The sequence below is a fragment of the Ranitomeya imitator genome, chromosome 2 (assembly GCF_032444005.1).
Source record: "Ranitomeya imitator isolate aRanImi1 chromosome 2, aRanImi1.pri, whole genome shotgun sequence".
Lineage (NCBI taxonomy): Eukaryota > Metazoa > Chordata > Amphibia > Anura > Dendrobatidae > Ranitomeya > Ranitomeya imitator.
The window spans coordinates 411,014,062-411,037,662 of NC_091283.1; the positions used below are offsets into that span (position 1 = coordinate 411,014,062).

Below are 23,601 nucleotides of genomic sequence, written 5' to 3' on the forward strand. Positions count from 1 at the left end.
GCATGTTCTGTCTTATTTCACATCTTTTGAAAGAAGTGACATGCTCACAGTGTAGAGTGAAGGATGTTGCCGTTCAGGGGCGGATTATAATAGGGCCAATCTGGGCGGTAGCCCAGTGGTGTGGGGGGGCCCTAGGCTACTGCTCAGATTGCCCACCGCCATCAGGGCATTACTGCCCTGACTGGTGTAGTATGGGCCCGATGGGACCCGTCTCATCTGCTCACCAGGACCCTACCGGCGCTGCGGCAGTTAAACGCTATTGATGTGCGGGCGCACGCCTGCACATCAATAGTTAACAGCCGCCAGCCAATCGGAGGCTGGCAGCTGACATCAGCCGCAGCGCGCATGTCGCCGGTGTCTGATGTCATTGTCAGTCGCCGGCGAGTGCGCGCTTCAGCTGCGAGGAGAGAGCTTCGACGAAAGAGCGCGGACAGGTGAGGAGAACTCTTTTTTTTTTATATTGCGAACAGGCGGCAATCCGGGGGGCCCGGGCTAGTATGCTGGACACACTGGGGGCAATATGCTGGACACATTGGGGGCAGGATGCTGGACACACTGGGGGGAATATGCTGGACACACTGGGGCAGATTGCTGGACACACTGGGGGCAATATGCTGGACACACTGGGGGCAGAATGCTGGAGACACTGGGGGCAGAATGCTGGACACACTGGGGGCAATATGCTGGACACACTGGGGGCAATATGCTGGACACACTGGGGGCAGATTGCTGGACACACTGGGGGCAATATGCTGGAGACACTGTGGCAGATTGCTGGACACTGGGGGCAATATGCTGGCCACAATGGGGGCTGAATGCTGGACACACTGGGGGCAGGATGCTGGACATACTGGGGGCAATATGCTGGAGACACTGGGGGCAATATGCTGGACACACTGGGGGCTGAATGCTGGACACACTGGGGGCAGATTGCTGGACACACTGGGGGCAATATGCTGGACACACTGGGGCAATATGCTGGACACACTGGGGGCAGATTGCTGGGAACACTGGGGGCAATATGCTGGAGACACTGGGGCAGATTGCTGGACACTGGGCAATATGCTGGACAAACTGGGGGCTGAATGCTGGACACACTGGGGGCTGAATGCTGGACACACTGGGGGCAGATTGCTGGACACACTGGGGGCAGAATGCTGGACACACTGGGGGCAATATGCTGGACACACTGGGGGCAATATGCTGGACACATTGGGGGCAGATTGCTGGACACACTGGGGGCAGTATGCTGGAAACACTGGGGCAGATTGCTGGACACTGGGGGCAATATGCTGGACACACTGGGGGCAATATGCTGGACACACTGGGGCAATATGCTGGACACACTGGGGCAATATGCTGGACACACTGGGGCAGAATGCCCGACACACTGGGGGCAATATGCTGGACACACTGGGACAGAAATGCAGGACACACTGGGGCAGAGATGCTGGACACACTGGGGCAGAGATGCTGGAAACACTGGGGCAGAGATGCTGGACACACTGGGGCAGAGATGCTGGACACTGGGGGCAGAGATGCTAGACACTGGGGGCAGGACTGGAGACAGATGGGGCATGATTGAAGACATGGGGCAGAATGAAAGACATGGGGCAGGATTGGAGACAGATTGTGCAGGATCATGGGGCAGGATGGATACGACGGAGACTGATGGGGCAGGATGGGGAGATCATATGGGCAGGATGGATACTCATGGGGGCAGGATGGGAGAACATATGGCTAGAGCCAGGAATGAGATACACGGGGCCAGGATGGGGGATATTATTATTACCATAGGGGCTAATTAAGGGATATTATTACTGCAGTGATGTATTTATTTTATTTTTTGAGGACACTGTTTTAAATGGGGGGGCGGTCCTATTACTGTGTAGAGTGACACTATGTCACCTCTTTTTCTTTATGTGGTGTAATGTAGAAGTTGGGAAAAATTAAGTAATGTGTTCTGCAAGTGTAGCTCGAGATAACTGTATTATTTCCTGCAGAGACAAGTCCTGGCTGAATGAAGTGATGGCTGTCTGTGCTGGATGAAAGATGAAGGACTTCACCTAGAGACGTCACTGGTGAGTCAGTTTTACCTATACATTGACACTATACACTCTATACTATATACTGAACTGAAGGGTAAATTGACTAGATAAATTGATGTTTGACAGGTTATAGTTTCACACAGCAACTATTTTTCTGGAATAATCTGGTTCAGGTATATGATGACCCCGTCGCATGACCCCGTCACATGACCCCCGTCACATGACCCCCGTCACATGACCGGCTTAATTTCTATGATGTGTGCACCTGCTCTTACTGTGTGTTCACACTGAGTGTTTTTGCTGAGTTTTTGGAGTGGAAAGTGAATGGAAAGTTGTTTTTGGGAGTTTTGAGTTTGTGAGAATGAGTTTTAGAATTTCCGTTCAATTTCTGCTCCAAAAACACTCAATGTGCACATACCTTATGTAAGATGGATGCCGAACGGGTCCTTGAGGAGAGATATGTGTCATCGTGGCTATTAGCTGCGGTGATATGAGCTCGGATGTATGCTACAGCACCTATAGTGCTGAGAGAGTTATCAGGTCATTCCAGGGCCGGGTTTTATGAGCAGTCATAAGAGATGGGTGGGAATGACTGCTCACATATCCCAACCCCTTGGTTTGTCAGATAAAATGGAGACCGAGTGTCTGATTCAGTGTCTGAAGCTGGAGATGTGTGGATCTCCTGTGTGTGTTGGTCTGTGCTAAGGCCTAAAGAACAGGACACTATCCTGAGCGGGCGGACCCGCTATATGTTGTATGGACTTTCTACTTTATGTTTTCACTTTGTGCTGGAAAAGGCTGTGCTTTTGTTTTGCTATCCTGAACAGTTTATGAAGTTTAAATAAACTTGCTTGGACATTTCAGCAATATCGCTTCCTGTGCCTACCTCAACCGCAGCTGAGTGAGTACAAACCTCTACACTTATGAGTAACATTGGCTAAACCTGTTTTCAACAATCCCAGCTGACCATCTAGTTTTTAGGCGTGGCACATCTTTGTTTTCTATATGTAGGGGGCAAAAAAATGTTGAACTTCAACTTACCCGATCCTGTGTTATCAAGGGAGAGTAGTCACTGCCAAAGGTGTCTGGCAGCAATTCATTCTACTTTCCCTATTGAACACACACATGCATGCTAAGCTAGAATGAGTGTGCATGCATATAGAGGGGGTTTGATAATAATTACAGTCAGCCAAAAAGCTAAACTAGCAGTTATTAAAAATGTGTGGCCAACCTCAGCGTAGATAGAAGATGTATGATTTAGAAGGTAACACTATTTGTGTGTAGAATTGTCCAACAGTTGGCCACCACACCTGGAAGTGGAATTTCAGTCTTATTCAACTTGACCCAACTAAACAAGTAAGAGACCTCCAGAGATAGCAGTCACCACTTGCTCCACTTCATGTTTACTTGATTTCACCAGCATTATTCAGGAAAATTAGTAGCCAAGACCCAAATCGAAGTCATGGAAAACGAGTCTGGTTGGTTTCGCAACATATAAGAGCGTATCACCAATGGCCTATCCAATAGCATAATGTAAATTATCTCTGTTTTGTTTGTTTTTTTAATCCCAATTGTATATTCTCACACATTATTCTACTTCTCTCAGAAGAGAATGTTACCTTCATATTCTACTAACATCAGTCAGCTAAGGCTTTCCATTTATGCTGTAGTATCCTTCAGGACCTATCCTGCCCAGGGTGTGGCTGTCCTCTCATGCCAAACCAACCTCAACCCAGCGGACCTGTGGCAGGAGTAGGACAGTAACCTGTCAATGCAGATATATTTTAACATTTTTAGTGTTTTACAAAAATATGTTGGTAGAAATGCTTGTTTTATACCCAATGTTTTCCAATAATTAGACTCAGCAGCATTTACTTTCTACTGAGATCTTCCAGAACTCTGTTATGTCGTTTCTTACTTGTTTTTTCGGGTTTGAGATGTACTTACTGACTGGAACACCGAAAATGTTTTGCTAACAAGCAGTTAGTCATTTTTATAATGACACGGTGGGAGAAGAACATAGATATTTCTCCTGGGGAGACTCAACATTGCAATTTGCAGCTCAAAGGTCAAGACAGTTTCTTCAGCCATTTATTCAGCTGGGATAAGATTTTAGACATTTGTAATGTATCTCCACGAAAGGTCCATAAGATTCAAAGATTTTTACTTTTGTTTCCAAGACTGACAATTCTGCTAATTTTACCTACATAAAGAGGTGAATGTTGTCAGAATCCATCCTCCTCTTCTAACGTTCTAACATTGCCAATGTCATTCTTAAACATCTAGGAGGCGCCCAAAAAAAAAGATGAGACCTAGCAGGCTAGTGGTAGAGTTAACAAAACCTCACAAAACTATTTGGAAAACAGTGCGCTCTCAGAAATTGCTATCTGTTTCACACCTGTCTCAGTTTGGCAGGGCTCTACCTCCTTCCCTTATGGCTACTTCTCTGCTGTGCTCCACATCGGGTTTTACAAGTAGCCCGCATGCCTCCATGACATCATCCCCCTAGACCTTTTAAGGCCTATTTGGCCACACCCTTGTGTCTGTACATTAAGTCAGAACAGTGTCCTACATGTGTTGTGCAAAGGCCTGGTGTCTATGTGTCCACCCTGACCTGATCCAAGATAGATTTACCTAACAAGGTGAGCTTAACAGCATCATGCTGAACCCCTGAATCCAAAGGCACATTCAGAAAGTGGGAACATGGCTTGAATAGGGCAAGGCCTGCCAGAAATGGGCATGGGTATGTAAATAAAAATTCAGAAACATGCTTCTTGCCAAGTGCAGCTCTAACACCTTAGTAGTAGAATACATATTGAATAGAAGGTTGTCTCTAAGGACCAAGCCTCCAAGGTAAGTTGGATGCCATCCACGAGTTGCTTAGAAACTCCAAGGGTATTGAAATTCATAAACTTTTATTTTGGTCATGTTGAAAAACAACAAGTACGACTTGTTACCACCCCATTTTTAATTTCTAGATATACCGAACTAAGGAAGCCATGTAACACGTTCCCGGAAAACCTCTTCTTCAGCATTTCCTTAGTTTCGAGTAATGTTTCGACAAGACCTCACTTTATTTCCATGTGTTGGTGCACCAGTGCCAGTAACTTACCTTATCTAAATAAATAAGAACAACAGTAAAAAGTCAAAGCCGCCTTGGCAAAACAAGAAGCACAGGAAGGAAAGCTGGGCTGGCATCAAAGCTTCTAGGGGTTCTTCTTCAGAGAAGGAGCTGATTTGGCTCGCTCCCGAGCAGTTTCTAGAAATGTTTTTCAGTACTGTAAAAAAGAAATATAAATAAACACCACTCTATCTGGAATTGAATATTTGGGAAAGAAGTCCCTTATATTGAAGCTTTCTGGGCTTTATAATGGTCACCCAATAGGTACATACACGCAAGGAAAATAGGGCATGTGTTCAGAGAAACACAGCACAAACGCCAAAAGCTGAAGAACTCATCAACAAATCAAAGCTGTGTGCAAAGAACCTTGAAGAAGACACATAGTTTTTTATGAGTCTGTACAATGGACCCATAGGCATTCATGGCTGTTGCGTGGTGCCTCCATGAAGCACTGTGATTTCTACAAAAGTATCTCTAGGGTATGGCATGTGTTTATTCACAATGTTTTAGTATTCAAGAGAAAAAAGTTCCAAATGCCTCCAAGGAGGAACACTCAAAGGTGTAGTTTGGACTATTGATGATCAAATAGTTTGATATTCGAGTTCACCATCATTGCCAAATTTTAGAGGTAGGTTCTATTCTATGCTAATCAATTTGCTACAAATCAAAAGTACTCTAAAGACTCAAATTGCCTTAAAATATAAGTACTATATGTATGAATGAATTGCAGCAGCAATATAATTACAATGGTGTGCCTCACAAACATAGAAACACAGTGACTCTCCTGCCTTACATACACACTGACTCTCCAATCCCACAGTCCAGTCTCTTAAATCTGTGCTTTTTTTTCTCACACACTATTCCTATTCTCTACTGTGCTTTCACGCCTTAGCTGTACAGTTTATTCAGTCTTTTTCTGTTTTTCTCTCCCTATCTCTATGGCTAGGTTGTGGGTCATGACGCCCTCTCACCATCCAGTTTCACCACAATATGACTGCTGCATTCTCTGCCTCTGCTTTTATACAAGTCATGATATTCCCTCTTGATTGGCTTCTCTATACCATGTGATGTGATAGCTGTAAAGGTACCTTCACACATAACGATATCGTTAACGATATCTTTGCTTTTTGTGACGTAGCAGCGATATCGTTAAGGAAATCGTTATGTGTGACAGCGACCAACGATCGGGCCCCTGCTGGGAGATCGTTGGTCGCTGAGGAAAGTCCAGAACTTTATTTCGTTGCTGGATCTCCCGCTGACATCGCTGAATCGGCGTGTGTGACGCCGATCCAGCGATGTCTTCACTGGTAACCAGGGTAAACATCGGGTTACTAAGCGCAGGGCCGCGCTTAGTAACCTGATGTTTACCATGGTTACCAGCGTAAACGTTAAAAAAACAAACACTACATACTTACCTTCAGCTGTCTGTCCCCGGCGCTGTGCTTCTCTGCACTCCTCCTGCATCCTGTGCCAGCGCCGGCCAGCCGGAAAGCACAGCGGTGACGTCAGCTCTCTGCTTTCTGGCTGACCGGCGCTGACAGTGCAGAGGAAAGCACAGCGCTGGAGGACAGACATGGAAGGTAAGTATGTAGTGTTTGTTTTTTTAACGTTTACGCTGGTAACCATGGTAAACATCGGGTTACTAAGCGCGGCCCTGCGCTTAGTAACCCGATGTTTACCCTGGTTACCGGGGACCTCGGGATCGTTGGTCGCTGGAGAGCTGTCTGTGTGACAGCTCCCCAGCAACCAAACAGCGACGCTGCAGCGATCGACATCATTGTCTGCATCGCTGCAGCGTCGCTGAGTGTGAAGGTACCTTAAGTCACTATGAGGTAGGCTGCCTGAGGTCACGTGAATCTTCTCTGGATGTTCTTTTAAAGTTTGTAAAATGGTCATCTTACACAATTAGAGCAAAGAGAATCACATATTTTTTTAATTAAGTAATTTCTTAAACATTCAACTAGTGTTGAGCGATACCTTCCGATATTGGAAAGTATCGGTATCGGATAGGATCGGCCGATATTCAAAAAATATCGGATATCGCCGATACCGATACCCGATCCCAATGCAAGTCAATGGGACCAAAATATCGGAATTAAAATAAACCCTTTCTTGCCTTGTAGGTTCATTCTACATGAAGGAAAACAACTAAGAATAATGCCGGATGTATTTGGGGAGGTGGCGGAGACATTAAAGTCATAGAGGTTTATCCCAATCAAATAGAATAGCATGTTTTTTGTTTTTTTTTAAGACGTTCGGAGTGACAAAGATATTGACTATGTAAATTTTTTTTTTATTTTGTCAGATATTGATGTTTCACTATTCCACGCCCTTCCCCTTCTTTTTTTTTACTTTTCCCACACTTTCATCTTCATCATCATCAGCATCTTTGACATCAACTTATTCTTCACCTTATTCATCTTCTTCTTCATCCTTTACCTTTTTTTTTTTTAATACATTCTTCATATTCATTTTATTCAACTGTTATTATTCTTCCTATTCTACTTCTTCATCATATTCTCATTTGTGACAGGCATTCCCGTAGTTGTTATCTATAAAAGTTGGAAGATTACACCTTCCGTTCTGCCAGTCACAAAAGTTACATTTGTCCGCGTTCAGTTTGGCCTGCAGCATCAGGCTTTATCCAGGGGCACCACGAGGAGGAACGGACTCACCCCCATACACTGCTTAGTCTTCTTCTGCATATAATTTAGATAATATCTTTTGCTCTGATATTAAGTCTTATGCTTAATGTTCTTCTGCTCTTTGTTCTGCAGCCTCTTGTTCTTCTGCTTCTCGGTCTTCCATGTCGTCGTCTCCAGGGTCGTCGTCTCCAGTGTCGTCATCTCCGCCGTCGTCGTCTCAGCCGTCGTCGTCTCCGCCGTCGTCGTCTCCGCCGTCGTCGTCTCCGCCGTCGTCGTCTCCGCCGTCGTCATCGTCGTCATCGGGGTGGTCTTCTGGGTCGTCGTCGTCGTCATCGGGGTGGTCTTCCGGGTCGTCGACTTTAGGGTCTTCAACTTGGAAATGTAGCAGAAGGTACAAGAAGGCTGAGAAAATGCCAAGAACCAGTTGATGGAACTGGAACTCGGATGGCTACCCGAAGGTTCAAGAGCCTATGGAACTACCGAGGACCAGCTGACGTTACTGGAACCCGGTTACTAAGCAGGAGGTACCCGTGCTAAAAAGCACTACCAAGGACCGCCTGACGTTGGCGGAACTCGGATACCCAGAAGGAGGCACCTAAGCCAAAGGCTCTGCCCGGAACCAGCTGACGGTACTGGAACCAGGATGGGGAGCAGAAGGTCCAAGAGCCAATGGAACTACCGAGGACCAGCTGACGTTACTGGAACCCGGTTACTAAGCAGGAGGTACCCGTGCCTGAAAGCACTACCAAGGACCACCTGACGTTGGTGGAACTTGGATACCCAGAAGGAGGCACCTAAGCCAAAGGCTCTGCCCGGAACCAGCTGACGGTACTGGAACCAGGATGGGGAGCAGAAGGTACAAGAGCAAAAGACACTGCCGAGAACCAGCTGACGGTGCTTGAACCAGGTGGTGGACCTGAAGGCCCGCAGGAGAGGAGAGAACAGCTAGGCCGCGAGGCAGCCGCAGTTACCGAACCCCAACAGTCCTACAGGGGGAGCTGGGCCTACTGGCACTACAGAACCAGCCTTGACTACCAGTTCACGCAGCCCACATAGGAAGCTCCTAAACTGGAGGCACCCTGGAGTTGGCTAACCAGACAGCACCACGACGGGGCAAGCATAGGCGTCTCAGTGAACTTGACACAACCCGGAAACAGCTGACGGTGCTGAAACCAGGCTTGGCACGAGGGAGTACCTGTGACAAGAACACTGCCGAGAACCAGCTGGCGGTGCTGGAACCCAGATGCGTTGCCCCAGTGTGCAAGAGCCAATGGCACCGAGGACCAGCTGGCGGTGCTGGAACCCGGTTACTAAGCTGTAGGTGCCCGCGCTTAAAAGCACTACCAAGGACCGCCTGGCGTTGGCGGAACTCGGATACCCAGGAGGAGGCACCTAAGCCAAAGGCTCGGCCTGGAACCAGCTGACGGTGCTGGAACCAGGAGGTGGACCCGAAGGCCCACAGGAGAGGAGAGAACAGCTAGGCCGCGAGGCAGCCGCAGTTACCGAACCCCAACAGTCCTACAGGGGGAGCTGGGCCTACTGGCACTACAGAACCAGCCTTGACTACTAGTTCACGCAGCCCACATAGGAAGCTCCTAAACTGGAGGCACCCTGGAGTTGGCTAACCCGACCGCACCACGACGGGGCAAGCATAGGCGTCTCAGTGAGCTTGACACAACCCGGAAACAGCTGACGGTGCTGAAACCAGGCTTGGCACGAGGGAGTACCTGTGTCAAAAACACTGCCGAGAACCAGCTGGCGTTGCTGGAACCCAGATGCGTTGCCCCAGTGTGCAAGAGCCAATGGCACGACCGAGGACCAGCTGACGGTGCTGGAACCCGGTTACTAAGCTGTAGGTGCCCGCGCTTAAAAGCACTACCAAGGACCGCCTGACGTTGGCGGAACTCGGATACCCAGGAGGAGGCACCTAAGCCAGGTTTGGCACGAGGGAGTACCTGTGACAAAAACACTGCCGAGAACCAGCTGGCGGTGCTGGAACCCGGATGCTTTGCCTATCAAACATTGTCTTCCTACAGCCCCAACTAGCGGTGTTGGAGCAAAGGGTAAGCAGGGGGAGCAGAGTGTAGGCCGAAGCCTGCACTGGAGTCAGCTTTGTGTCTGCGTTGCGTTTGCAGGACACTTTGCCGGCTACACAGTGGGGGAACAGCAGGCGGTGCTGAACCCCACTAACACATTGGCTGGTGTTTTTCTCTGTGCAGCTAGCACTTCCGGGCAAAAACTAGCGTTGTTACAGCCCAGGGTCAGCAGGAGGAGGAGAGGAGCAGAGTGTAGGCCGAAGCCTAGTTGAACCAATTTCAAAGGTAACCTTTAACCCCCCTCAGGTGTTGCAAGGTACAAGAGCCACACCTCGTGCAGCATTAATGCTGCACAAGTAAAAGGTTGCTCTCTTAATTTTTCTCCTTGCACACGCTGAATAAAACACGTACACTATTTAGCCCATTATACTGTCAAACAGTAGTGGAGGCGTGACTTGTCTTTTTAAGGAGATGCAGCACAGGTGTCAAAATTTACACCTAGGTGCTGGGCGCAGATTCCTGAGCGTTGTTATTTGCTGTACAGGAGTCTGCGCTCTTGTTATCCCTTGGCCATGTGCTGTGAGCGATGCCTGTCTTCTCACCTCATTTCATGTTGGCCGGTGCGGTTAGCGATGGCCATGAAACCCAGACCCGCAGTGTCTTTTAATAAAGTCACACTGCAGAGCAGGGATTTGTGACCTTGCGCAGTAAATTTTGTTGCCTGTCCCTCATGTCCTTACACCTGCATCAGACTGGGCGGCCTCATCTGATCCCTTCTTGCATGCCGCGGCCATGAGGCCGCACATTCTGAAGAAGGCGGAAGGAGATGAGTAAAGACAGGCGAAGATATCCACTGCTCGTGCCCATCAATCACACCCTCGCAGTCAAAATAAGTAAGACAACGAGGAGCGTGGTTTCAGGCAGGGCGGACGCACAGCCGCAGCCAGTCAACCAAAGATGTCAGAAGACGGGCAGCGCTAACAAGGGGGGTGCTGCGTGTCATTAAAAAGAAAAGTCACACCTCAGGGACATTGTAATGGTCTGTAATGAGACACATTTTTTACGTGTTTAATTAAACGTGGGCAAGTAGACAAAGTCAGCCACCTTGTACAAATGCAGCAGTACTGCTGTACAAGGTGGCTGTTATACATAGAAACACCTTGGGGTGGGTGGCAGGGTCCCTTTAATTTCAGTTCATGTGCCTGCGTGGCGTTTGCAGGTCACGTTGCCGGCTACACAGCAGGGGAACAGCTGGCGTTGCTGAACCCCACTAACACATTGGCTGGTGTTTTTCTCTGTGCAGCTAGCACTTCCAGGCTAAAACTGGCGGTGTTATGAGCCCAGGGTCAGCAGGAGGAGGAGAGGAGCAGAGTGTAGGCCGAAGCCTGCACTGGTGGCAGCTTTTGTTCTGTTGTGCCTGCGTGGCGTTTGCAGGTCACGTTGCCGGCTACACAGCTGGGGAACAGCTGGCGGTGCTGAGCCCCACTAACACATTGGCTGGTGTTTTTCTCTGTGCAGCTAGCACTTCTGGGCAAAAACTAGCGGTGTTTAAGCCCAGGGTCAGCAGGAGGAGGAGAGGAGCAGAGTGTAGGCCGAAGCCTAGTTGAACCAATTTCAAAGGTAACCTTTAACCCCCCTCAGGTGTTGCAAGGTACAAGAGCCACACCTCGTGCAGGAGAGGAGAGAACAGCTAGGCCGCGAGGCAGCCGCAGTTACCGAACCCCAACAGTCCTACAGGGGGAGCTGGGCCTACTGGCACTACAGAACCAGCCTTGACTACCAGTTCACGCAGCCCACATAGGAAGCTCCTAAACTGGAGGCACCCTGGAGTTGGCTAACCAGACAGCACCACGACGGGGCAAGCATAGGCGTCTCAGTGAACTTGACACAACCCGGAAACAGCTGACGGTGCTGAAACCAGGCTTGGCACGAGGGAGTACCTGTGACAAGAACACTGCCGAGAACCAGCTGGCGGTGCTGGAACCCAGATGCGTTGCCCCAGTGTGCAAGAGCCAATGGCACCGAGGACCAGCTGGCGGTGCTGGAACCCGGTTACTAAGCTGTAGGTGCCCGCGCTTAAAAGCACTACCAAGGACCGCCTGGCGTTGGCGGAACTCGGATACCCAGGAGGAGGCACCTAAGCCAAAGGCTCGGCCTGGAACCAGCTGACGGTGCTGGAACCAGGAGGTGGACCCGAAGGCCCACAGGAGAGGAGAGAACAGCTAGGCCGCGAGGCAGCCGCAGTTACCGAACCCCAACAGTCCTACAGGGGGAGCTGGGCCTACTGGCACTACAGAACCAGCCTTGACTACCAGTTCACGCAGCCCACATAGGAAGCTCCTAAACTGGAGGCACCCTGGAGTTGGCTAACCCGACCGCACCACGACGGGGCAAGCATAGGCATCTCAGTGAGCTTGACACAACCCGGAAACAGCTGACGGTGCTGAAACCAGGCTTGGCACGAGGGAGTACCTGTGTCAAAAACACTGCCGAGAACCAGCTGGCGTTGCTGGAACCCAGATGCGTTGCCCCAGTGTGTAAGAGCCAATGGCACGACCGAGGACCAGCTGACGGTGCTGGAACCCGGTTACTAAGCTGTAGGTGCCCGCGCTTAAAAGCACTACCAAGGACCGCCTGACGTTGGCGGAACTCGGATACCCAGGAGGAGGCACCTAAGCCAGGTTTGGCACGAGGGAGTACCTGTGACAAAAACACTGCCGAGAACCAGCTGGCGGTGCTGGAACCCGGATGCTTTGCCTATCAAACATTGTCTTCCTACAGCCCCAACTAGCGGTGTTGGAGCAAAGGGTAAGCAGGGGGAGCAGAGTGTAGGCCGAAGCCTGCACTGGAGTCAGCTTTGTGTCTGCGTTGCGTTTGCAGGACACTTTGCCGGCTACACAGTGGGGGAACAGCAGGCGGTGCTGAACCCCACTAACACATTGGCTGGTGTTTTTCTCTGTGCAGCTAGCACTTCCGGGCAAAAACTAGCGTTGTTACAGCCCAGGGTCAGCAGGAGGAGGAGAGGAGCAGAGTGTAGGCCGAAGCCTAGTTGAACCAATTTCAAAGGTAACCTTTAACCCCCCTCAGATGTTGCAAGGTACAAGAGCCACACCTCGTGCAGCATTAATGCTGCACAAGTAAAAGGTTGCTCTCTTAATTTTTCTCCTTGCACACGCTGAATAAAACACGTACACTATTTAGCCCATTATACTGTCAAACAGTAGTGGAGGCGTGACTTGTCTTTTTAAGGAGATGCAGCACAGGTGTCAAAATTTACACCTAGGTGCTGGGCGCAGATTCCTGAGCGTTGTTATTTGCTGTACAGGAGTCTGCGCTCTTGTTATCCCTTGGCCATGTGCTGTGAGCGATGCCTGTCTTCTCACCTCATTTCATGTTGGCCGGTGCGGTTAGCGATGGCCATGAAACCCAGACCCGCAGTGTCTTTTAATAAAGTCACACTGCAGAGCTGGGATTCGTGACCTTGCGCAGTAAATTTTGTTGCCTGTCCCTCATGTCCTTACACCTGCATCAGATTGGGCGGCCTCATCTGATCCCTTCTCGCATGCCGCGGCCATGAGGCCGCACATTCTGAAGAAGGCGGAAGGAGATGAGTAAAGACAGGCGAAGATATCCACTGCTCATGCCCATCAATCACACCCTCGCAGTCAAAATAAGTAAGACAACGAGGAGCGTGGTTTCAGGCAGGGCGGACGCACAGCCGCAGCCAGTCAACCAAAGATGTCAGAAGACGGGCAGCGCTAACAAGGGGGGTGCTGCGTGTCATTAAAAAGGAAAGTCACACCTCAGGGACATTGTAATGGTCTGTAATGAGACACATTTTTTACGTGTTTAATTAAACGTGGGCAAGTAGACAAAGTCAGCCACCTTGTACAAATGCAGCAGTACTGCTGTACAAGGTGGCTGTTATACATAGAAACACCTTGGGGTGGGTGGCAGGGTCCCTTTAATTTCAGTTCATGTGCCTGCGTGGCGTTTGCAGGTCACGTTGCCGGCTACACAGCAGAGGAACAGCTGGCGTTGCTGAACCCCACTAACACATTGGCTGGTGTTTTTCTCTGTGCAGCTAGCACTTCCAGGCTAAAACTGGCGGTGTTATGAGCCCAGGGTCAGCAGGAGGAGGAGAGGAGCAGAGTGTAGGCCGAAGCCTGCACTGGTGGCAGCTTTTGTTCTGTTGTGCCTGCGTGGCGTTTGCAGGTCACGTTGCCGGCTACACAGCTGGGGAACAGCTGGCGGTGCTGAACCCCACTAACACATTGGCTGGTGTTTTTCTCTGTGCAGCTAGCACTTCTGGGCAAAAACTAGCGGTGTTTAAGCCCAGGGTCAGCAGGAGGAGGAGAGGAGCAGAGTGTAGGCCGAAGCCTAGTTGAACCAATTTCAAAGGTAACCTTTAACCCCCCTCAGGTGCTGCAAGGTACAAGAGCCACACCTCGTGCAGCATTAATGCTGCACAAGTAAAAGGTTGCGCTCTTAATTTTTCTCCTTGCACACGCTGAATAAAATACGTACACTATTTAGCCCATTCTACTGTAAAACAGTAGTGGAGGCGTGACTTGTCTTTTTAAAGAAAAGCAGCCCAGGTGTCGAAAATAACACCTTGGTGCATGGGCGCAGCTTCCTTAGCCTTGTTATTTGCTGTACAGGAGTCTGCGCTCTTGTTATCCCTTGGCCATGCGCTGTGAGCGCTTCCTGTCTTCTGACCTCATTTCATGTCGGCCGTTGCGGTTAGCGATGGAAATGAATCCCAGACCCACAGTGTGTTTTCAAAAAATCACACTGCGTGGCTGGGATTCGTGGCCTTGTGCAGTAAATATGTTTGCCGCTCACACATGTCCTTACACCTGCTTCAGACTGGGCGGCCTCATCTGATCCCTTATCGCATGCCGCGGCCATGAGGCCGCATAGTCTGAAGAAGGCGGAAGGAGATGAGTTAAGACAGGCGAACATATGCACTGCACATGCCCATCAATAACACCCTCGCAGCCAAAATATATGAGACAATGAGGGGCGTTGTGTTGGGCAGGGCGGATACACAGGCACAGGCAGCCAACCAATGATGTCAGAAGACGGGCAGCGCTACCAAGGGTGGTGCTGCGTATCATTAGAAAGGAAAGTTACACCTCAGGGACAGTTGAATGGTCTCAATGAGACACATTTTGTACGTGTTGAGTTCCATGTGGGCAAGGAGAAAAAGTCAGCCACCTTGTACAAATGCAGCAGTACTGCTGTACAAGGTGGCTATTATACATAGAAACACCTGGGGGAGGGGGGCAAGCTCCCTTCAATTTCAGTTCATGTGCCTGCGTGGCGTTTGCAGGTCACGTTGCAAGCTACACAGCAGGGGAACAGCTGGCGGTGCTGAACCCCACTAACACATTGGCTGGTGTTTTTCTCTGTGCAGCTAGCAATTCCAGGCAAAAACTAGCGGTGTTAGAGCCCAGGGTCAGCAGGAGGAGGAGATGAGCAGAGTGTAGGCCGAAGCCTCCACTGGTGGCAGCTTTTGGTCGGTTGTGCCAGCGTGGCTTGTGCTGGACACGATGCCGGCTACACAGCATGGGAACAGCTGGCGTTGCTGAACCCCACTAACACATTGGCTGGTGTTTTTCTCTGTGCAGCTAGCACTTCCAGGCTAAAACTGGCGGTGTTATGAGCCCAGGGTCAGCAGGAGGAGGAGAGGAGCAGAGTGTAGGCCGAAGCCTGCACTGGTGGCAGCTTTTGTTCTGTTGTGCCTGCGTGGCGTTTGCAGGTCACGTTGCCGGCTACACAGCTGGGGAACAGCTGGCGGTGCTGAACCCCACTAACACATTGGCTGGTATTTTTCTCTGTGCATCTAGCACTTCAGGGCAAAAACTAGCGGTGTTAGAGCCCAGGGTCAGCAGGAGGAGGAGAGGAGCAAAGTGTAGGCCGAAGCCTAGTTGAACCAATTTCAAAGGTAACCTTTAACCCCCCCTCAGGTGTTGCAAGGTACAAGAGCCACACCTTGTGCAGCATTAATGCTGCACAAGTAAAAGGTTGCTCTATTTAGTTTGCTCCTTGCACACGCTGAATTAAACACGTACACTATTTAGCCCATTATACTGTCAAACAGTAGTGGAGGCGTGACTTTTCTTTTGAAGAAGACGCAGCACAGGTGTCAAAATTTACACCTAGGTGCTGGGCGCAGACTCCTTACCGTTGTTATTTGCAGTACAGGAGAGTGCGCTCTTGTGTTATCCCTTGGCAATACCCTGTTAGTGCAGGCCGTCTTATGACCTCATTTCATGTTGGCCGGTGCGGTTAACGATGGCCATAAATCCCAGACCCACAGTGCCTTTCCATAAAGTCACACTGCGGTGCTGGGATTCGTGGCCTTGTGCAGTAAATATGTTTGCCGCTCACACAAGTCCTTACACCTGCTTCAGACTGGGCGGCCTCAGCTGATCCCTTATTGCCTGCCACGGCCATGAGGCCGCACAGTCTGAAGAAGGCAGAAGGAGGGGAGTGAAGACAGGTGAACATATGCACTGCTCGTGCCCATCAATCACACCCTCGCAGTCAAAATATATGAGACAACGAGGGGGGTTGTGTCGGGCAGGGCGGACGCACAGGCACAGGCAGCCAACCAATGATGTCAGAAGACGGGCAGCGCTACCAAGGGGGGTGGTGCGTGTCATTAAAAAGTAAAGTCACACCTCAGAGACATTGTAAGGGTCTCTAATGAGACACATTTTGTACGTGTTGAGTTCCACGTGGGCAAGGAGAAAAAGTCAGCCACCTTGTACAAATGCAGCAGTACTGCTGTACAAGGTGGCTGTTATACATAGAAACACCTGGGGGTGGGGGGCAGGCTCACTTCAATTTCAGTTCATGTGCCTGCGTGGCGTTTGCAGGACACGTTGCCAGCTACACAGCAGGGGAACAGCTGGCGGTGCTGAACCCCACTAACACATTGGCTGGTGTTTTTCTCTGTGCAGCTAGCAATTCCGGGCAAAAACTAGCGTTGTTAGAGCCCAGGGTCAGCAGGAGGAGGAGAGGAGCAGAGTGTAGGCCGAAGCCTGTACTGGTGGCAGCTTTTGATCAGTTGTGCCAGCGTGGCTTGTGCTGGACACGATGCCGGCTACACAGCAGGGGAACAGCTGGCGGTGCTGAACCCCACTAACACATTGGCGGGTGTTTTTCTCTGTGCAGCTAGCATTTCCTGGCAAAAACTAGCGTTGTTAGAGCCCAGGGTCAGCAGGAGGAGGAGAGGAGCAGAGTGTAGGCCGAAGCCTGCACTGGTGGCAGCTTTTGATCAGTTGTGCCAGCGTGGCTTGTGCTGGACACGATGCCGGCTACACAGCAGGGGAACAGCTGGCGGTGCTGAACCCCACTAACACATTGGCTGGTGTTTTTCTCTGTGCAGCTAGCAATTCCGGGCAAAAACTAGCGTTGTTAGAGCCCAGGGTCAGCAGGAGGAGGAGAGGAGCAGAGTGTAGGCCGAAGCCTGCACTGGTGGCAGCTTTTGATCAGTTGTGCCAGCGTGGCTTGTGCTGGACACGATGCCGGCTACACAGCAGGGGAACAGCTGGCGGTGCTGAACCCCACTAACACATTGGCTGGTGTTTTTCTCTGTGCACCTAGCACTTCCAGGCTACAACTGGCGGTGTTATAGCCCAGGGTCAGCAGGAGGAGGAGAGGAGCAGAGTGTAGGCCGAAGCCTAGTTGAACCAATTTCAAAGGTTTCAGCCACCTTGTACAAATGCAGCAGTACTGCTGTACTAGGTGGCTGTTATACATAGAAACACCTGGGGGGGTGGGGCCAGGTTCCCTTTAATTTCAGTTGATGTGCCTGCGTGGCGTTTGCAGGTCACGTTGCCGGCTACACAGCAGTGGAACAGCTGGCGGTGCTGAACCCCACTAACACATTGGCTGGTGTTTTTCTCTGTGCAGCTAGCACTTCCGGGCAAAAACTAGCGGTGTTTGAGCCCAGGGTCAGCAGGAGGAGGAGAGGAGCAGAGTCTAGGCCGAAGCCTGCACTGGTGGCAGCTTTTGTTCTGTTGTGCCAGCGTGGCTTGTGCTGGACACGTTGCCGACTACACAGCAGGGGAACAGCTGGCATTGCTGAACCCCACTGACACATCACCTAGTGTTTTTTCTGTGTAGACAACACTTCCAGGTGGCAACTGACAGTGTTGAAACCCAGGGAATCAAAGAGGAGCAGAGTGTAGGCCGAAGCCTGCAGTGGAGCAAGTTGAAAGGGAACCTTTAACCCCCCCTTCCCCAGGCATTTGTTGCTGAAAGAGCCATCTTGTACAGCAGTAATACTGCACATGGAAAATGGTGGCTCCGAAAATTATGCTCCTTGCAAACGCTGAAGTACACACTCATATAATGTGTCCCCTCACACCGTCAAACCATCCCGGAAGTGGGACTTTCCTTTGTAATGTGACACAGCACAGCCGTCATTCCAACCCCCTTGGTGCCGGGCGCCACCTCCTCAACGTTGTTTGGTTCTGTCACGGAGCCCGTGCTGTAATGTTATCCCTTGGCCATGCACAGTTAGCGGTGCCCGTCTTCTGACATCATGTAGGTGTCAGGCTGGCAGTGCCTGTGCGTCCAAGCTGCCCGAGATCCAACCTTGCAGTGTAATCTAATGTAGTCCCACTGCGGGCCAGGGATCCATGGGCATGCGCAGTGCATATCATCGCCTCTCACTCACCTCCTTCCTGCTTCTTCAGACTGTGCGGCGTCACGGCCGTGGCATGCTATTAGGGATCAGCTGACGCCGCCTAGTCTGAAGAAGCGTGAAAAAGGGGAGTGAGAGGCTAGTATATGCACTGCGCATGGCCATGGATACCAGGCCCACTGTGGGATCACATTAGACGACACTGCGAGGTGTGATTTCGGGCAGCGTGGACGCACAGGCGCAGCCAGGACGGCAACAAATGATGTCAGAGGACGGGCAGCGCAAACTGTGCATGGCCAAGGGATAACATAACAGCGCAGGGTCCATGACGGAATCAAACAACGCTAAGGAGGCAGCGCACGGTGCCAAGGGGGTAGCAATGACGGCTGTGCTGCGTCACATTACAAAGGAAAGTCCCACCTCCGGGACGGTTGGACGGTGTGAGGGGACACATTACATGAGTGTGTAGTTCAGCGTTTGCAAGGAGCATAAATTCAAGAGCGACCTTTACCTTGTGCAGTATTAGTGCTGCACATGGTGGCTCTTTCAGTAACAAACGCCTAGGGGGGGGGGGGGGACAGGTCCCCTTACATTTTAGTTGTGCCAGCGTGGCGGTCGCATGACACGTTGCCGGATACACAGCTGGGGATCAGCTGACGTTACTGAACCCCAATAACAGAGGAGCGACTGTTGACTGTGCACACAGCACTTCCAGGCACCAACTGGCGGTGTTAGAGCCCAGGGACAGCAGGAGGAGCAGATTGGAGGTATTGCCGCACACAGCTGGGGATCAGCTGACGTTACTGAACCCCAATAACAGAGGAGCGACTGTTGACTGTGCACACAGCACTTCCAGGCACCAAATGGCGGTGTTAGAGCCCAGGGACAGCAGGAGGAGCAGATTGGAGGTATTGCCGCACACACAGCTGGGGATCAGCTGACGTTACTGAACCCCAATAACAGAGGAGCGACTGTTGACTGTGCACACAGCACTTCCAGGCACCAACTGGCGGTGTTAGAGCCCAGGGACAGCAGGAGGAGCAGATTGGAGGTATTGCCGCACACACAGCTGGGGATCAGCTGACGTTACTGAACCCCAATAACAGAGGAGCGACTGTTGACTGTGCACACAGCACTTCCAGGCACCAACTGGCGGTGTTAGAGCCCAGGGACAGCAGCAGGAGCAGAGGAACAGAGTGTAGGCCGAAGCCTGATTGGAGCAAGTTGAAAGGGAACCTTTAACCCCCCCCCCAAGACGTTTGTAGCTGAAAGAGCCATCTTGTGCAGCACTAAGGATGCAAAAGGAAAAGGTGGTTCTTTTAATTATGCTCCTTGCAAACACCGAAGTAAACACTAAAAATGTGTCCCCTTATACCGTTAAACCGTCCCGGAGGTGCGAATTTCCTTCGTAATGGGACACAGCACAGCTGTCATTCCTATCCCCTTGGTGCCGTGCGCTGCCTCCTCAGCGTTGTTTTAAGCTGTCACGGAGCCTGCGCTGTTCTGTTAGCCCTTGGCCATGCCCAATTAGCGCTGCCTGTCTTCTGACATAATTTGGTGTCAGGCTGTCAGTGCCTGTGCGTCCACGCTGCTCCAGATCCCACCTCGCAGTCTCGTCTAACGTAATCCCACTGCGGGCCTTGGAACCATGGGCATGCACAGTGCATATCCTCGACTCTCACTCCCCTCCTTCCCTCTTCTTCAGACTGTGCAGTGTCACGGCCGTGGCATGCTATTAGGGATCAGCTGACGGCGCACAGTCTAAAGAAGGCGGAGGGAAATGAGCGAGACCCCGAGGGGAAGATATGCACTGCGCATGCCCATGGATCCCAGGCCCACAGTGTGACTCAATCAGAAGACACTGCGAGGCGGGATCTCGGGCAGCGCGGCCGCACAGGCGCAGCCAGCCTGACACCAAATTATGTCAGAAGACAGGCAGCGCAAATAGGGCATGCCCAAGGGATAACAGAACAGCGCAGGCTCCGTGACAGCTTAAAACAACGCTGAGGAGGCAGCGCATGGCACCAAGGGGGTAGGAATGACGGCTGTGCTGCGTCACATTACGAAGGAAAGTCCCAGCTCCGGGACAGTATAACGGTATCAGTGAACACATTTTATAAGTGTTAAGTTCTGCGTGTGCAAGGAGCTAAAAAAAAGAGCTACCTTTTCCTTGTGCAGCATTACTGCTGCACAAGATGGCTCTTTCAGTAACAAACGACGGGGGGGGGACAGGTTCCCTTACATTTAGGTTGTTGTGCCAGCGTGGCGGTCGCAGGACACATTGCCGGCTACACAGCTGGGGATCAGCTGACGTTACTGAAACCCAATAACACTGGGTCGTATGTTTTTACTGTGCAGCCTGCACTTCTGAGCCGCAACTGGCGGTGTTGGAGACCAGGAATAGCAGTTCAGGTGGTAGAAAGATGAACACAGCAGGAGACCTGGATGACACCCAATTACTTAATCAGGCAGAGGAGTGGCAAATTCCTGCGAGATCCAGGCCTGGTTCATTTTCAGGAAAGTAAGCCGGTCAACGTTATCGGAGGATAGTCGCATGCGACGGTCTGTGAGTACACCACCTGCGGCACTAAAGACACGTTCCGATAAGACACTAGCCGCAGGGCAAGCCAGCACCTCCAATGCATACTGGCTTAGCTCTGGCCATGTATCCAGCTTAGAGACCCAAAACTTGAACGGGGAAGAGCCGTCAGGGAGTACAGTAAGAGGGCAAGCCATGTAGTCTGTCACCATCTGACGGAACCGTTGCCTCCTGCTGACTGGAGCCGCCGGTGATGGTGTAGACATTTGGGGCGGGCACACAAAAGTGTGCCAGAGTTGTGCCATACTGGGCTTGCCTTGGGCAGAGGCACTGCTTCTGCTCCCTCTTTGGGCAGAGCCTCCCCCACTGCCTCGACGCACTGAGCTGCTTTGTAAAGCACTAGCAGCACTCCTCTCAGTTGGACAGGAGAAGATGATGGAATTCACCAGTGTGTCGTGGTACTCCCGCAATTTACGCTCCCGGGTCAACGCAGGGATGAGGTTTTGGACGTTGTCCCGGTAGCGAGGATCGAGGAGGGTGAACACCCAATAATCAGGCATGTTGAGAATGTGGTCGATGCGGCGGTCGTTTCTCAGGCACTGCAGCATGAAATCCACCATGTGCTGCAGAGTGCCAACTGGCCCAGAAACGCTGTCCCCTGCTTGAGACATGATCTCTGCCCGCTCGTCATCACCCGAACCCTCGCTGTACACACTGACCACTGGACAATTGTGTCGCTCCCTCCTCTGGACGGAGCTCTTCCTCCTCCATTGACTCCTCCTCATCCTCCTCACAAATTGGCCCCTGCGTACCCCTTTGTGAGGAACCACGTGGCGCTGACTCTCCAGAAGCTGATGGAAAAGGTGACTCCTCATCCTCCACCTCTTCCACAACATCATCCCTTAACCCTTGCAAAGTTTGCTGAAGCAGGCAGATAAGGGGGACAGTCATGCTGACTAGTGCATCATCTGCACTTGCCATCCGCGTGGAATAATCAAAAGGATGCAAAACCTGGCAGACGTCCTTCATAGTGGCCCACTCTGTGGTTGTGAAGTCTGATCGGCGCTGACTGCGACTTCTTTGCGCCTGATGCAGCTGGTACTCCATAACTGCTTGCTGCTGCTCACACAACCGCTCCAACATATGTAACGTGGAATTCCACCGGGTAGGTAGGTCACATATGATGCGGTGTTCCGGAAGGCGGAATCGGCGCTGCAGAGCAGCAATGCGGGATCTGGCCAAGCTGGAACGCCGCAAGTGAGCACACTCTAGGCGGACCTTGTGCAGCAGGGCATCAAGATCCGGATAGTCCCTCAGAAAACTCTGCACAACCAAATTGAGCACATGTGCCAGACATGGGATGTGAGTGAGGTTGCCAAGGGCCAAAGCTGCCACCAGATTTCGGCCATTGTCACACACTACCATGCCTGGCTGGAGATTCGCTGGCAGTAACCACACATCGCTCTCCTGCTTGATGGCATTCCAGAGCTCCTGCGCTGTGTGGCTTCGATGCCCCAATGAAACTAGTTTCAAGACGGCCTGCTGACGTTTGGCCACGGCTGTGCTCATGTCGGTCATAGGTAAACGTTCACGGGTCCATGTGGAGGTGGACTGTGACGGATCCTGCAGAGAGGAATCTGAGGAACTGGTGTAAGAGGAGGAGTCGATGCGTACAGACTGGATTCCTGCAATCCTTGGAGTGGGCAGGACACGTCCTGCGCCACTCGCACGATCTGTACCTGGCTCAACAACATTAACCCAATGGGCAGTGAGGGAAACATATCGCCCCTGTCCATGCTGACTGGTCCACGCATCGGTGGTGAGGTGGACCTTGCTACTGACGGCGTTCAGTAGCGCATGTTTTACGTTTGCCTCAACATGCCTGTGCAGGGCAGGGACAGCCTGCCTGCTGAAGTAAAAGCGGCTGGGCACCTTGTACTGTGGGACTGCCAATGCCATCAAGTCACGGAAGCTGTCAGTCTCCACCAGCCTGAACGAGAGCATTTCCAGGGACAACAGTTTGGCAATGCCTGCATTCAGAGCCTGTGCTCGGGGGTGGTTGGCCGAGAATGCCCGCCTTTTCTCCCATGCCTGTACTACCGATGGCTGTAGAGTAGACTGGGAGTGTGAGGATGACTGGGAAGGTGGTGCTGTGGGTGGAATTACACTAGGTCTCTGGACAACAGTGGAGGAAGAGGCAACACGAACTGAAGAGGTGGTAGCTGCCGCTGTTGGTTGGCCTACATCTTCAGTGTGATTCTGTAACTCCACCGCGTGCCTGGTCCGCACATGTTTCCACATATTTGTGGTATTGAGGTTGCTGACATTTTTCCCTCTTTTTACTTTATGATGACACAGCTTGCATTTGACAAAACAAATGTCATCTGCAACTGTGTCAAAAAAGGACCAGGCACTGCAAGTCTTGGGAGCGCCCTTTTTGGCTTTGGAAAGAGACAGGCTCCTAACGGGTGCCAAAGTGGAGGCTACAGGCTCCGCAGTCTTCCCCCTCCCTCTCCCTCTTTGGCCCGTAAGAGGAAGCTCTTCCTCTGA

The 23,601-nt window shown here is 51.3% G+C and overlaps 1 long non-coding RNA gene across 1 annotated transcript in view; it reads right to left on the bottom strand.

Moving 5' to 3' along the window:
* LOC138664216 (uncharacterized) overlaps window positions 1-23,601 on the bottom strand; it is a 90,817-nt gene that overhangs the window by 61,552 nt on the left and 5,664 nt on the right. Inside the window, exon 2 of the long non-coding RNA XR_011318304.1 lies at window positions 5,161-5,326. This is a non-coding gene — a long non-coding RNA (uncharacterized lncRNA). The remainder of the gene's footprint in view (window positions 1-5,160; window positions 5,327-23,601) is intronic.